Source organism: Canis lupus, chromosome 9 (assembly GCF_048164855.1).
Source record: "Canis lupus baileyi chromosome 9, mCanLup2.hap1, whole genome shotgun sequence".
In the NCBI taxonomy this organism is placed as follows: Eukaryota; Metazoa; Chordata; class Mammalia; order Carnivora; family Canidae; genus Canis; species Canis lupus.
Genome location: NC_132846.1, coordinates 44,068,359 through 44,082,696, shown reverse-complemented (window position 1 = coordinate 44,082,696; position 14,338 = coordinate 44,068,359). Strand labels below are relative to the sequence as shown.

Genomic DNA, 14,338 nt, shown 5'->3' with positions numbered 1-14,338 from the left:
ATATCAAGCTAGTGGGTTGCTGAAATAATGACAAAGTGCAGAGCCTGGGCTGACTTTGTCTCAAGCACTAGTCTCTGTGAAAGGAGTTAAAAAATCTATTCACATACCAAACAGATGCGTTTAGCCTCAGTGAAAACAAGTGATAAGGGACAGAAGACCTTGACCCAGGGTTTTGGGATTAGAGGTCCCAGCGTGTTGTCACTAGCACGGAGGTGTACGGGACTCTTGGTGTAACCTTTTCTGGGGTTTTAGATTGTGAGAGCTTGAAACCCGGCATTGACAGCAACAGTACATTTACGATGCCTTTAAAAGGGCGGCATCTACCAACCAAATAGAACAAGAGTCAATAAACTGATATGGTGGCTTAAGAAGAGAGATGACTAGTGTAAATCCGCACACTGTTCAGGAGTCTTAAAGTGATTTATTTAAAAAAAAAAAAGAAAAACAAAAAACCACCCAGATTCCTATCTGCTATAGTCAGGCAGGTTTGGAGACAATGAAAACTAGGTTAATGGTTGCTTCTAGTGGAAGGCTTGCTTAATTCTTCTGCTTTTGCCTGAGGATTTGCGGGTGAGGAGGGGTCAAGGGAGAGGTGACAGAGTTTTCCCGAAAGAGTGGCCAGGGCCATCATCATTGAAGTACTTCCTCACGCACACCAGGGTCAATTCCTTCAAAGCTCAACTCCAGTGGGTGGGTCTCATCTGAAAGACACAATTTGAGGAAACCTAGAGGGTGGGTCGTAAGATGAGGAAACACCTGGGTGGCAGGTTCTCGATAAGGAAACAATCCTGAGATACCACTGCGGCTGCTTTGCATGCATGACCTGTGGCCAATCAGACAGCCGCCTGCTTTAATAATCATCATCAAAATAATAATAATAATAATAATAAAAAAAAGGAATCACTTATCACCTAATTAATTTACTTACCAGCTGGCAGATTGGCAGAGAATAAGTGCCGGCAATGCACAATAATAACCCATTTAGAAAAAATGCAAAGAATGGAAGCCCAGAGAAGAGAAACTAGCACGGGCTTGCCATGTATGTGTAGCCATTCATGTGCATACAGTCTCATTTAAGTTTAATGACAATTCAGTGAAGTTGGTGGTGTGATTATTATTCCCATTTTGTCGACGAGAAAACTGAGGCCTGAGCAGGTTAATTCACTTGAGCAAGATCCCATAGCTGAAGGTAGAGAGAATTGGGTTTTGAATCCTATCTGATGATCTTAGATCCATATAACAGCCACTTTCAGATATGAAATCTCACTTGATTCTCAAAACCACTTATTAAGGCAGGAGATTATTTCTGTTTATAGCCTCAGAAGCTGAAGGTCATGGAGTTTAAGTGACTTGACCTAATCACAAGACCAGTATGTGGTAAAGCTGTGACTGCTCTGGGGCTTTTCCCACTGTGGCATGTGGCCTGGTCTCGAGTTCCATTCTTCATAACTCTAAGAAGATTTTAACGTCCGCCATTCACTCATTCATTTATTCATGAATTCATTTATTCATTTAATATTTCATATTATTCATTTATTACTACATTTATTCATGTAGTCATTCAGCTAATATCTGCTGAGAACCTGTCACAAACCAGGCATCGAGGGGAACAGAGAACGAATGAGATTTTTAAAAAGTCTCTGAGTAAAAGGATTTTGTAACCTCACCGTCCTGTGTCTGTAGTTGTGGCTGTCAGTGGAAATCTTCCGACATCAATGAGCTGAACCGTGTCTCATTCAACAAGCTGATACATTTACAATGGGAGAAGGCAAACAGCAGGCATTACTGAATCACAGACAATCCCGGGACACCTCACTCTTTAAGATGGACACAGTCATTCAGCAAGCTTTGGCTGCACTCACGGTGACACTGGAGTGGAGGCAGAGGGAAATGAGTCCTGGCCAAGGCTCCCTGGGGCCCACGTTCACACAGCACCCCCAGCCTAGCAAGCATTCCTGTGTCACTGGGTCCGTGGACTCCGTTGTGAGGGGGCCCTCCCAGGGACAAACTTCCTCCCCCTATCTGATTTCACGGGCCAGCTACTTCCTGAACAGACCCAAATACTTATCAGATGCCTACACTTAACGTCGGCCCGAGTCAGGCTTTATGGGCCCTACTCACCCATCTGCGCAGGATTACTTTTTCAAGCAGATTTCTCACATGCAACTACCACTACCACGGGGAAAACCTCGCTCCCCAAGTGACACAAGTCACCATAATATGTCAAGGGAGATCAGAGCCACTTAAAGATAAACGGGATGTGGTAGTTGCCTGCGAAGAGCATGCAGTTTCAGGTGGGCCCATGAACAAAATTTCATCCTGTCCATGTGGCCTGACATTTATTCATTCATCTGGGTCACTGTGCAGGTTTTATTAGAGCACAAGGTGGAGGGAAGCTAAGGAGTTTCTACAAGGAAAACAGAGGTGATCAAGGAATGGGGGGTTGGGAGGCAGGCAGGCCTTTGAAGAGAAAGTGTTGATTGAGGTATTCATTCAACACTTACATATATTGAGTGTTTTCCCTGGGACCTGGTCCTGCTCATGTTTACGTACCACCCAGTGCTTAGTAGGATCCTGTGAATTGAGGGCAGCACCAGGTCGAACAGGCTCTCTTGGAAACAGGGGTTGACCTCTGAGAAGGTAGAGACTGGATGGGGAGGAAACATGAATGCCTAATGCTAACCTCCACCTCCATCTGCAAGGGGTTTGCTGCTGAAAGGCACCCGGGAGACACTGATAGACACAGTTGCCCTCTGTGACAGGAAATAGTCTAAATTTTAGAGACTCGATTAGGAAACCCTTCACATTCTTTTTGTAAATGTTAATGGCACTGTTATTCATAAATGAGACCCAAACTTTTTTTTGTAATCTTTCACATTTTGCTCTCACTTAATTTTATTGTTTGGGATCTCTGCCTCTTTTTTCTTCTGCCTAGCTTCCCCTTCTTCTTCTTCTTTTTTAAAAGATTATTTATTTGGGAGAGATAGAGAGAACAGGAGCAGTGGGGAGAGGGAGAAGCAGGCTCCCTGATGAGCAGGGAGCCAGACGACCTGGGGCTCCATCCCAGATCCCAGGACCCAGAGATCATGCCCAACCACCTGAGCCACCCAGGCACCCCTTAGTTTCCCCTTCTTAAGTAGGACTGCTAGATTTAGCAAATCAAAATACAGTACACCAAGTTGTAATTTCAGATTAACGACAAATACATTTTTTAGTTTAAGTATGTCCCAAAGAATGCATGGGATATGCTTACACTGAATAATTATTTGTTGTTTGTCTGAAATTAAAATTTAACCTATGTGTCATGTATCTTATCTGATGACACTTCCCCCCTGCCTTCCACGCCTGAACCTCTTTGGGTTTATTTATTTGGATTTTTATTGCCCGTATCAGCTTGTCTCAGGGCAAAGAGTTTCCAGGTTTGTTATCTTCTGTGTGAAGGAGTGTCATGAGTTGTCTTCACCTTTCTTCACTGTCTGTCCCTTTGCCAGAGATTTCAGAAAATGATGTGTTTCTGTGGAGTTTATTTTCTCTTTAATTCTATGGAGGTCCATGTTCACATTTGCCTTTCCAAATAGGAAAGTGCTAAGTACATCAGATGTTCCCATGACCAGCTTCTGTATTTCTCCCATTCTTTCTTTTTTTTGGTGGTGGTGGTGGGGTCATCATTCCTCAGGTATTTGATAGAGACTTTAGGATGAATAACATTTGATAGTACCGTGAATCTAGAGGCAAAGACCCAAGGGGATTAAATGTCAGCAGGATGAGATTCAAGATTCTCTGAGGTTTCCTTCCTGATAATGCCCACATTAGCCAAGAACCAATGTTTCCTGGGCAGATAGAAGATTGATAAGGGCTGTAAGGCAGCGCAGGTCCACTCGATAGAATCCTTGAAGTCTGTGTATTTTGCCTTTTCCTGTTGTGTGTTGTTTGTGTTATATGTGTGTGTGGGATGTGTGTGTGTGTGTGTGTGTGTGTGTGTGTGTGTGTGTGAGTCTGATAACAATCGAATAAAACAACTGAGAGAGTAGAGGAGGTAATACAGGTAAGAAAGATAATGTGCTCCTGACAGTGCTTTCAACACAAGATACTACACAGTAGAGATGTGTTTGGAGGCTTAAATTATGATTCTTCTCTCTCTTCTGTTTTCCAAACCATGCAATATAGTTCTTGGAGTTTTTAAAAAAGATTTTATTTTTGGGGTGCCTGGGTGACTCAGTCAGTTGAGCACCGACTCTTGGTTTCAGATGAGGTCATGATCACAGGATGGTGGGATCAAGCCCCGAGTCAGTGTCCCTAGATTTCTCTAATTTAAAAATAAACCTGGGGGCAGCCCGGGTGGCGCAGCGGTTTAGCGCCGCCTGTAGCCCAGGGTGTGATCCTGGAGACCCGGATCGAGTCCCACATCAGGCTCCTTGCATGGAGCCTGCTTCTCCGTCTGCCTGTGTCTCTGCCTCTCTCTCTCTCTCTCTCTCTCCTCTCTCTCTCTCTCTCTGTGTGTTTCTCATGAATAAATAAATAAATCTTAAAAAAAATAAAATAAAAATAAACCGGGGGTGCCTGGCTGGCTCAGTCGTTGTGATCTCAGGGTTGTGAGTTCAAGCCCCGTGTTGGGGATACAGCTTATTTAAAAAAAAAAACCACACACACACATCTTTTGTTATTTATTTTTATTTTTAAAAGATTTTATTTATTTGAGAGAAAAATAGAAAGAAATAGGGAGAGAAAGCACGAGGCGGGGCGTAGTGGGAGAAGGAGAAGCAGGTGGGGCTTGATCCCAGGACTCTGGGATCGTAACTTAAGCCAAAGGCAGATGCTTAACCAACTGAACCACCGAGGTGCGCCTAAGTCTTTTAAAAAATAAAAATAAAACCAAAAATTTGAAAGTGTTCTTAAATATTCAATTTTTTAAAAAATGCAAAGTCTTGCTATTAAAATACCATTGACTATAAAAAGAAAACATGACATTATAAAATTATCAAAACATGTAAATGCTTTGTAAACCTCACATATTATTTTCTGAGTAACTGTTCCATGATTCCATGACGAAATGGTAGTGCTGCTGGAACTGGAACTCATGTCTGCCTGGCTGAAAACCCAAGCCCTTCCACTGCATTGTAGTAGAATGTACTAGTTGAATCTTGTAGGAGTGTGTCTGTTCAGAGTCTCAGGAGTAATAATCACATGGATTTCAACACTTCATTATTAAATTATGTCTCTATACTCTGAAAGCTTACACTGCCTACCTGCACAATAATTGATTTTTCACTATTGATTCTTCTGCACAAAATTTATAGGGCTTGTGAATAAGCCAGCAATGGAAAGTCAATTATAATAACAGCCACTGTTTCCTGGATGCCGCATATCAGGTGCTGAGATGACATTTTAATCTGTTTCACTAATTTAATCCTTGCAACAATTCTGAGGTCAGTTCTAGCCGCATTTTATGGGGGGAGGAAATGGAGATTCAGAGTAAGATCCTACAGCAGTAGGTCAGGAGACTGAGATTCAGAATGAAGAGCCTAGTTAGGTGCAATGTGTTTCCTTGTATGCTAATCCTTTTAAAAATTCCATCACCCCTACAGAGGGTAGTAACTCTCTGCATTAGAAAAGGAGAGTACTTTCCTCCCATCCTCCTTCTCTAAGCTGTGAGTAAACAGTTCCCATCTTAATAAGATCCTTAAAAGAAGAGAATGAGAGAGGACAGCTCAGGAGGAGTCACAGTCCGCAGAGTCGACTTAACCCTTTGGATGCCTGCAGTTCAACTCAGAAACACTCACTTTCTGAAGGAGCTTCAAATCTGACATCTATCTGATGCACCCTTTTAAACTGCTCCTTCCCTTGGAGTTTGTATTGTGAAGGTTGCAGAGGAAATCTGCTTCTTCATTTCGTCCCAGGCCTCGGGAGGATCATTTTCCATATTAAACAAAGCATCATACATTCCTGAGAATGCCTCTCCCACAGACTTGTTTTGACAACCAGGAGGGAAGATGGGAGGCCCCAGAATGGGCTGCATGAGAACCCAAGAGGACCTAGGAGAGCCCTTTGCAAAACACTGGTTGATTATTTCCAGCTCCCTATCAAGCTGCACTTCTCAGAGAGCAGCACTTATCAAAGGGGAGACACCTGGTTCTCTAATAACCTTCCCCGTGTCGGAGGTGTGTTCGGAGCCTTTATCACCCTGATGGTGACCTGCGAATGTCCATGCTTCTGGCCAAAGGTTTGTTTATGTGTTTCACCGAATAGGCTGAGCATTTATCAACCATTATTGGTATTTCATAACTGTTCCTCTTGGTGTCGTAATTAGAATTCTTTTTGCATTCTCAAATTTTGACATATGATTGTTTTTGTATGGGATACTTTGGTTTCAAAACCACTCAGTTTTCCCCTTGTGTGTGTGTATGGGCATGTAAAAAGGAGCTCAGGAGATAGGGTTCTCCTAGGACTTTCAATCACAATGCTTTCTTTCCAGAAAGTCCATTTGGCACTGTTTTGGTAATAGAGTCTATCAGTAAGTTATGGGTTTCCCTGCCTTTATATCTCTGTGGCAGGCATTACTTCCCATTTTATATAGGCGAGGAGAGATTATTGCTTAAAATCTTAGTGATTTTGCTTCCTCTCCAGAATAGCATTTTTATCGTCATGTAGCAAGAATATCTACACAGATTTATTTGGTAAAGATTCTATTCAAAGGTCTGGGTACTGATTAACACTGATTGGCCTACTGAACAATGGGTGTAACCTAGGCTTGATAAACCAAATAAGACCTTTGTCTTGTTTTGCTGGCTGGCAAAACTGCCTGTGCCATAAAATCCTTTAGCCTCCAAGAGGAGGCCAGGATTCTTCTTGTTATGACCTGGTTTTTATTTCTTGTCCCTGATGGGCAGTTACATCAAGGGAGGTGCGTGCTGATAGGAAAGGCCTTAAGGACGTGTGTGTGTGTGTGTGTGTGTGTGTCCTTGTGAGTGTGTAGATGTCTATAACATAACACACTTGTGCACATGCTCACAAACATACCACCCACTGGGATCCCAGCTGTGGGAGATGGGATGGTGAAGCAGCCAGGTGAACATGGATTGTTTGTGCCCACTTCTCGCTCCAAAGTATTCACTTCCTCTTCCTCACCTGCACTGGTCTGGGTCACTTTGCTCAGGTGGATGAAACAAAGGACTAAGGAAATTCCAGCTCAAGTAGTTTCCTGAAAGAGCTACTCTGGTATCCTCATTGATATCTGGAGGATAGTGAGTTTGCGTATGAGAATAGACTAACACAAACCCACCCCTCTCTTGGGAAAACTGCTTGGGCTTGTTCCAGAATGGGGTCACCAGTGTCATGCTTATTTCCTAAAAATACCTCTACTTGCTAAAAACTAAAAAAAAAAAAAAAAAAAAAAAACCCAAACCCCGAAATCCTAATATGCCATAGTGTAGGTTTTACAGCCCTCAGGATCCTCCCTGTATCTTTGCGTGTATCCTTGAGAGTGAGTTCCTTGCCCCAATTCCTGACATGGATCTGGTCTTCAAGAGGAGAGAGACCAAAAGCATTAGGAAGACCCCACTCCAGTGAATTTGATGCCTGTCTGTGGCTACTTTTTAGAATGTATTATTTGGAGGAACTGAGGATGCTTGAGGGAGGGGGACTCTCAAAGGGGATCAAGCTTATAGCTTTAAAATACCCAAAGGGCTGCCATGGTGAAGAGGAAATAGACTTATTTAAGGGTGGAAGGGTTGAAGTTTCTGGAAGGAGTATTTTGGTTCGATATAAGAACAATTGTCTAACAACCACCCAGCAATGAATGGAAAGCTTCCTTGAAGGTGCAGAGAAAGGGCCCAGTCTCAGGACACTGCAAGCAGAGGAAAACAGGGATGTTGTAATGTGGATTCCAGAAGTACATGAGGTTCAGCTGATGACCTCCAATGTTCCTTCCAGCTCTAAGATTATATGATTCTATATCTGTAATTTTCCATTTCCCTATTAAGAAGAAAATTTTCCACATTCAAATTTGTTTTAGTATTTGATAACGGTTGTAGGATGATTTCAGCTCTCGTTGCTCTAACATGGGGCTTACTCCTTTGCATTATGGCTTAGCAAGACATAAGCACATCAGTGCTATTTGTTGGACAGAGGAGATGGGAGTTTACTGTGGAGTGGGAAAGTGCTGGTTACATGAGTCCTACTTTGGAGAAGTTGAGAACTCCGTATCTTGTCTCCTACCCAGTTTCTTTCTTCCTTCCCTCCTTCCTTCCTTCCTTCCTTCCTTCCTTCCTTCCTTCCTTCCTTCCTTCCTTTCTTTCTTTCTTTCTTTCTTTCTTTCTTTCTTTCTTTCTTTCTTTCTTTCTTTCTTTCTTTCTTTCTTTCTTTCTTTCTTTCTTTCTCTCTCTCTCTTTCTTTCTTTCTTTCTTTCTTTCTTTTTAAAGATTTTTAAATTTATTTATTCATGTGAGACACAGAGAGAGGGAGAGGGGCAGAGACACAGGCAGAGGGAGAAGCAGGCTCCATGCAGGGACCTCGATGTGGGACTCGATCCTGGGAATTCAGGACCTCGCCCTGGGCTGAAGGCAGGCGCTAAACCACTGAGCAACCCAGGGATTCCTTCCTACCTAGTTTCTGAAATTCCTCCACCCAAAGGATATCTTATCCCAGTCTTGGGTGGTGGACACAACAAAAGCAGTCTGGAGCCTGACTGTTCATTATGTCTACTACCTCGACAGTTCCTCTATCATTCTTCCCACCCCCCACAATTCCATATCCTTCTCATGGACCCTGCATAATACAGATTTCCTCAGGAATCTTTGGAAACTCTTACCTAACTTGAGGACAGACTGAACTTTCCTTAAAAACTCTCTTTCAAGTGCTCCTTCCATTGAGCTATTATAAAGAATAAAAACCTTCTATTTAAAAAAAAACCCAAAGAGAAACACTAGCACTAAGCACCTATCAAATGCTAGATTAAAACTTTGACTTTAACTCTTAAGTGGAATGTTCTTTTGCTTCAACATAGTTAAATCTTTGCCTTGAAGCAAAGATTGGTTGATTTTCTTTTTCTTTACAGTTACTTTACGAATATCCTTTCTCTCTCTCTTGGGTTAAGGATATGTTGCAAAGAGAGTTCTAGGAGTTGAAAGTAAAACCTGATAATTCAAAAATGAATAAACTCATACAAACTGATTTTATATCAGTGTTCACTTCAATTAGTAGTGTATCAAGGATCTGAGATATAAAGACCTCACCCTTGATAGAATCCACTGGGGGAACCAACCCTCAGCTCTTCTAGTGATAAGCAAGGAGAGGTAAGTATTAGCTGTCAAATCCCTTTAGCTAAATTTCAGACGAAAGGCAACGAACAAAGGTATTCAACATAACTAGTCACCAGAGGACTATGAATCAAAGAGACCTTGAGATACGCATCTATCAGAATGGCTAAAACTGAAAACGAATGAGATATTCAAGTGCTGGGGAGGATGTAGAGCTACTTGCAAACTCTCATGCACTGCTGGTGGGAATGTAAATTGGTACAACCCCTTTGGGAAACTGCTAGGCAACATCTAGTAAAGCTAGAATGCCCACGATCCAGCATTCCACTCCTAGGTATATACCTAAGAGAAAGGAGTTCATAAGAAATGTGTACAAGACTGTATTTGCAGTTTTATTCATAGTATCCCCAAATGGGAACCACCACAAATGTCCACCAGTAGGAGAATGGATGAATAGATTGCAAGGCAGCCATGCAGTGGACTCCAACACGGAAATAAAAAAGAACAAACAGCTGAAATGACTGACACTGCAACATTTTTTGAATGAAAGAAGCCAGGCCCCAAGGAGTATTTCATTTAAAGAAAGTTCAAGAAGAAGAAAACAAATCTATGATGATGCAGAACTATGATGACTGTGGTAGGGGGTAGTAACAGGGAGGTGGGGTGAGGGAGATGTTCTGTATCTCAATCTGGGTGGGGATTTCATAGGTGTATGCATTAGCAAAAATCCATTACGCTGATAATTTAAGGTTAGTGCACTTGAAACAACGAGATACCACTTCATTCACTACCATGAGGAAAACAAAAAAGACAGTAACAAGTGTTTTGTTAGTAAGAATGAGCAGGAATTGGGGCACTCGTACATGGTTGGTGGGATTGTGAAGCAGTTTTTTTAGAAGATTATTTGGCAGTTCCTCACAAAGTTCAACATAGAACACCATATGGCCAGCAATTCTACTCCTAGGAATATACTCAAAAGAATTGAAAACATCTGTCCACACAAATACCTGGACATGAATGTTCATTGCAGCATTATTCACAATTGCCAAAAAGTGGTAACCACGTGCATGTCCATCAACTGATGAATGGATAAACAAAATGTGGTGTATCCGCATAGTGAAATACTCTTCAGCAATAAGAACAAATGAAGTATTAATATCTGCTACAATACGGATGGATCCTGGAAACATGTGTTGAATGATTCCATTCACATGAGATGTCTGGATGGTAGACAGAAAGTAAATTAATGGTTGCCGGGGGCCGGGAGAGGATGCAAGGAGGAAGAATTACTCATGAGTGCAGGGTTTCTTTCTGGGGGGATTAAAATGTTCTTAAATCAGTGACAATGGTTGCACATTTCTGTGAATATGGTAGAAACCATTGAACTGTACACTTTAGAAGGATGGCTCAGTCGGTTGAATGTCTGACTCTTGGTTTCACCTCCAGTTGTGATCTCAGGGTTGTGAGATGGAGCCTCAAATCAGGATCCCAGCTCAGTGGGGAGTCTGCTGGAGATTCTCTCTCCCTCTGCCCTGCCCCCCACTCACACGCTCTCTCTCTTTGTCATATTCTCTCTCTCTCAAATTAATAAATAAATAATTTTTAAAAGGGTACAGTTTATGGTATGGGAATTAAATTTCAATAAAGCTGTTTTTTAAAACAGATTAGTGCACTTTATTGTGTGTATTTGGACTTCGAAGAGAGAAGAATAAAGATGAATTCTTCGACTGAAAACAACAACAGGGAAAACCATGTGAGTTAAGAAAAAGAGAGAAGAGGCAGCCCGGGTGGCTCAGCGGTTTAGCACCGCCTTCGGCCCAGGGCGTGATCCTAAAGACCCGGGCTCCCTGCATGGAGCCTGCTTCTCCCTCTGCCTGTGTCTCTGCCTGTCTCTCTCTCTCTGTGTCTCTCATGAATGAATAAATAAAATCTTAAAAAAAAAAAAAAAAAGAAAAGAGAGAAGAGAACTGATTTGCTTGAACATCTTCCGGAAGTGCCAAGTACTTTCTGTATAGCATTTCGTTTAGTTGTCACAGAAGTCCAATTACACAGGCATTTCCACATGAAAAGTGAGGAAACTGTCTTCTTCAGTAACTTGCTAAGGTTTCCAAAGCTGGGAGTTAGGATCCACAGCTATTTATCCTCCCATCCTCTCCCCCTCAGATGCATTCCTCCAAGGGCTGGCGTTGGCCTGGGAGCTGATTTTGTCTGGAATACTCATGTGGCAGAAGAGGACCCTGAGACCTAGATGGTGATGTGGCTTCTATAAGATCCCACCGCCAGCTTGTGGCCGGGCTGCATTAAACCCGGAGCTACCAACGTAGGATTCTTCTAATAGCTGATAAAATTAGTAGCACTATATTAAGCCCCAAATCAAGTGGCTTTGTTTAGTCCAGTCATCTCAGAGACCAATCTGGAAGGGCTCAGTAGAGTGAAAATGTGTTCCCCTGGAGCCCAGAACTCCCTCCTGGGATTCTCACTCAGAGCATTTCTTGTATAGGCCATCCGGGTGTTCGCTTCAGCTTTATTTGTGGCAGGTTAGTGATCTATCACCAAAGGAATGGGTAAGTTAACTGTGGTGGGCAAATACTATGGAATATTCCCAGCTCTTAGAAGCAGGGAACTACAGGCACATTCCATGATATGACAATTTTCTTACAGCCAGAAAAGAAAAAAAAAAAAAAAGCAGGCAACCAAATGCTCCTTAGAGCAAACCACTCATAAATTAAAAAACATAACTCCCCACAAAATAATACCATATATTATTTTATAAGGAAATATGCATAAAGGCCATTTAGAAACACATTAGTGTAATAAGCTTTGGGGTGAGGACATTCTGTGGGCATGGTGATGCCTTGAGTAGAATAGCATGATTAACTCAATTCTTGACCTCTGAGGCCTTGGGGAAAAAATATTTTTATATCGGATATTTTATGGAGACAGAAATGTGTCTCCTTTATTTAATTGGTCGAGGCCTGAGTTCACCTAGAAGTATCTAAATCAAAATCTACGAACAATGCCTTTCGAAGTAAGGAGAAATTCCAAAGAGAGGGTGGTCCCTGCTTGGGTAGTTAGTGTTCTTCTGCAGATGCTGCTGGCCTTTCAAGGACAGCTCACAGGAGGCTCTTTCCTCCTTCCTGCTTTGTCCTTGACATTCATGACAAGATCCTCTTGAAGGCAAACAACCACACTGTCTTCCTCAGAAAGCCCACCAGCCTGGAAATGGGTTCCAGGTGAGGAAAATGAAGGTACAGAGTAGGAACATGATTTGGCTACGGCAGGTATTATGGAGCTGAGTTATCTCCAAAATTTGTAGGTTGAAGTCCTAATCTCTCGTACCTCAGAATGTGACTATATTTGGAGACAGGGCTTTTAAAGAGGTAACTAAGTTAAAATGAGGTCATTAGGGAGGGCTTTAATCCAATCTGACTGGTGTCTTTATAGAAAAAGGAAATTTGGACACATAGACCAGCGGGAGTGAGGGTAGGAGACATGTGCAGAGAAAAGCCATGTGAGGACACAGTGAGAAGACCTCCATTTGCAAGCAAAGGAGACAGTGCTCAGAAGAAATAAAACCTACTGACACCTTGATTTTAGACTTTTAGCACCCAGAACTGTGAGAAAATAAATTCCCATTGTTTAAGCCACTCAGATCATTGTCAGCTGCCAATAATTTCCTTACAAGTGTCACAGGTCTGAGTAAATCTGTAAATCTGTTTAATTCTGTGAGATTTTATGGCAGCCCTAGCAAACAAATACAGTAGGAATTGGCAGAGCTGAGATGTAGCCTCAAGGGATTAAAAACAAGACTTGGTCCCCAGTCCTCTGATTAGTTAAGTTGTCCTGTAGGTCTTGCCTTAGCAAAACTCTGGAGAAATTTTCCTAAAAAAGACACCTCCGGGGCACCTGGGTAGGTCAGTCGGTTTAGCATCTGATTCTTGATCTCAGCACAGATCTTGATTTCAGGGCTGGAAGTCAAGCCCCATCTTGGGCTCAATGCTTGGGTGTGGAGCCTATTTTAGAAAAAAAAAAAGACACCCCCATCTCTTGGAGGTTGGAAGAGCTGACTAAGGTGGATCTCTGAGAAGAACAAGAGATGTTCAATGAACTCACCTAGCCTCTGCACCCTATAGTTAGGGAAGCCTTGAGCAGTTGGCTGACAGACAGGGCACCTGGCAGTTATGAGTCCCCAGGTGAGGGGCAGTCATCATACTTGGTGAGAGACATTTGGCTGGAAATACCTCTCAACTGACAATAATTCCTTTTTTTTTTTTTTTAGGATCTCTTTTTTTTTTATTATCATTTTCTTTATTGGAGTTCAATTTGCCAACATATAGCATAACACCCAGTGCTCATCCCGTCAAGTGCCCCCCCCCATTGCCTGTCACCCAGTCACCCCAACCCCCTGCCCACCTCCCTTTCCATCACCCCTTGTTCATTTCCCAGAGTTAGGAGTCTCTCATGTTCAGTCACCCTCCCTGATATTTTCACTCATTTTCTCTTCTTTCCCCTTTATTCCCTTTCACTAATTTTTATATTCCCCAAATGAATGAGACCATATAACGTTTGTCCTTCTCGATTGACTTACTTCACTCAGCACAATACCCCCAGTTCCATCCATGTCGAAGCAAATGATGGGTATTTGTCGTTTCTAATGGCTGAGTAATATTCCGTTGTATACATAGACCACATCTTCTTTATCCATTCATCTTTCGATGGACACCGAGGCTCCTTCCACAGTTTGGCTATTGTGAACATTGCTGCTAGAAACATCGGGGTGCATGTGTCCCGGCGTTTCACTGCATCTATAGCTTTGGGGTAAATCCCTGGCAGTGCAATTGCTGGGTCGTAGGGCAGGTCTATTTTTAAGTCTTTAAGGAACCTCCAAACAGTTTTCCAGAGTGGCTGCACCAGTTCACATTTCCACCAACAGTGTAAGAGGGTTCCCTTTTCTCCGCATCCTCTCCAACATTTGTGGTTTCCTGCCTTGTTAATTTTCCCCATTCTCACTGGTGTGAGGTGGTACCTCATTGTGGTTTTGATTTGTATTTCCCTGATGCAAGTGATGCAGAGCATTTTCTCAT

General features: G+C 42.4%; 1 long non-coding RNA gene across 1 annotated transcript in view; it reads right to left on the bottom strand.

The window, feature by feature from the left end:
• Positions 1–401: 401 nt before the first annotated feature.
• The window catches only part of LOC140640147 (uncharacterized), a 28,760-nt gene continuing 14,823 nt past the window's right edge, over positions 402–14,338 (bottom strand). Inside the window, exon 3 of the long non-coding RNA XR_012036816.1 lies at positions 402–701. This is a non-coding gene — a long non-coding RNA (uncharacterized lncRNA). The remainder of the gene's footprint in view (positions 702–14,338) is intronic.